At 34.6% G+C, this 2,500-nt stretch overlaps 1 protein-coding gene across 1 annotated transcript in view; it reads right to left on the bottom strand.

Annotated features, from left to right (window-relative positions):
- The window catches only part of LOC119568360 (V-type proton ATPase subunit e 2-like), a 14,410-nt gene that overhangs the window by 10,917 nt on the left and 993 nt on the right, over positions 1 to 2,500 (bottom strand). The window lies entirely within an intron of this gene.

Here is a 2,500-nt window from a genome sequence, read left to right on the forward strand (position 1 = left end):
CAGCAAAAATTTGCTAACATACTTACAGAAAATTGGCCAGAGAGATTTAAAATATATAACTACATTAAAATTGTTGCAATAACTTTTTAACTAAATGCCAAACCAATAATTGTTCAGAACAGAATCACCTGTGACAGCCATGGTCACTTCAGCAAAAAACAGCAAATTTTCCCCATTAATAAATGATAATGTGCATAACATGCCCATACACTCTATACTGTCTGAATATATCTATGCTATTCTTTCTTTCTTTGAAGTTATATATGCAATACATAACTTTGTTATTATCAACTTGTGAAAGAAATACCATATATGTAAAGCATCTTAAATTTGAGCTTTCTTTCAATGCAAGTAAGATTACCTTGTACCAGGCAGCTGTTCAAAAATGAAATGATATCACAAAGACTTCTCTCAGGGGGATGAGATCATGAGATCACTTCACAAACACTTACCAATACTTCCACTTTTGATGGAAAACAGATCACACTTATTACACTGTGAATAAATGAAACAAGAAACAATAAGGTTGGGTGGCTGTGTGAAAGAAAAAGAAGGACAATTTTCAGTGTATGACAATCAGGATTTCAAGCTAAACAGTGTATGAATTGGATACTTTGATGAAAGCGGACTTTTCATTTATGACTTTCCTGCACAAATCAAAAATAAAGGAGATACATGACAGAGAAGAGAGAGGATTGGCCAATCTTTTTTTAAATACCTCATCTTCCTTCCACTGTGGCAATAAACATTACTCTGATGATATAACTCATTACTGCCATCTGTCAAATAGTTCATTTATTACTACACACTTGGTTATGACTATTATTCAACGTAATTCTTTACAGTATGGATGCACTCATAAGAGATTAACTCCCTAATTCCATGTCACAAAAAATTTACCTTATTTTGTAATTATCAACACCTGTTTTTCCTAAATTATGTCTATAATGCATTCTTTTATCATTATCCTATTTCTTCAATATGTTATAACAGTTATTCACTCAATTCTTTAAAACAACCTTCTGCCTATGTGTGCATTTTGTCACTATGATTTTTGACAGCACCAGGAGACTCTTGTACATGACAAACACTGGTGAGATAAGTTTCATTTTCAGTGTTGTGCAGATTCTAGATCATTTACAAAACAATATAGTGGCTGTACAAAAGAAAGAAACATCATTCACTCTAACAATTAGATAACTGAGCTCTTCAAGTGCCTCAAATGCTGAAAAAAGTGATAGAGACAAAGCAGTTCAGCCAGTAAAAGGAAGCAAAGAAAAACTTGGTGTTTGGCTACATAAAGGTATGTGGATTTCAGCAAGCAAATTATATGTAGAAGCAAATGTATTATTCTGTACTTTATACAAAAAAAACATTGATATTCTAAATGATGTGGAAAAAATGTATCCCCCATCCCTTTAGGGTCAGCTACCCTTGGGGTCCAGGGACTATAAACTGTATTGTATAAATCCCACAGGATAAGGTTAGGTTGGTTTATAAATTAGGACATATTGCCTGAAGACCACGGGGGTCCAGGGTCTTTGGAATATGTGAATTCCCATAGATTTATACATAAAGATAAGTTGGATTCCTGCAGAGTTTTTTTAAAGTTGGGGCGTCAGCCCGTAGAAATTCAGAGATGGCAGGCATGTTTCTAGAATTTCATAAGCCAATTTTTAAAAATCCTTTTTGCTGGTTTTATGCATGTTTGTTCTATATTCTTCCTATTTTATCTCATTTTACCCCTTAATTTCCCTGATATACTTCATGCCCTCCATGCTATTGGCACTATTGCCTCAAGATTGTTGGCCATGCTTGCAAAGGAAACGATCATCAGAGTCGTTCTCATAAACAAGAATAAATCTGATAATATAAATATTACTGTAGGGGAAGACCTGACTGTCATAATAAAAAAATATCACCAAAAAATTACCATGAAATCAGTAATCTTTTTTATCACATAGCCATCCATCTTGCAATCATTATTCCTTCTTTCAATTATCTGTAAATTGAGTAAGTCTCTGTTATTTTTCATTACGTATGATGGAAATTAAAGCATTGGTAATGTTTACGAACTGACCACACCCTTCTGAGATTAAGCCCCTATTAGTCCAGCCATTCCTAGGCAATCCAAAAACATGATCCAAAAACCTTCTTAAACCCGGGGCTTCACCCCCAGGCTCCCATCCACCCCTGGAACACCACCCGATCGCCATGGACTTCCTCTCTCTGCACAGCATTTGTCACGACCTAATTTCTTAATTTCTGACCTTATTTTTGGCCTACACACACTGTTTCAAGGTTTTCTCTTTGATTATCATACAGGTGTTACATTTTCCTGTAAATATATGCATTATATGTAACCCCACTTTTTTATAGTCAAATTGTAAAAGTAGTACCATAGATGAAAAGTGTCTTTTTCAGTCATTCTGTCTATTACAGGGGAATTTTACTTTGTACCAAATGGGTGTGGGAAACTGAAACTTTGCCCTGAAATCTA

This window comes from Penaeus monodon, chromosome 43 (assembly GCF_015228065.2).
Source record: "Penaeus monodon isolate SGIC_2016 chromosome 43, NSTDA_Pmon_1, whole genome shotgun sequence".
NCBI classification, from domain to species: Eukaryota; Metazoa; Arthropoda; class Malacostraca; order Decapoda; family Penaeidae; genus Penaeus; species Penaeus monodon.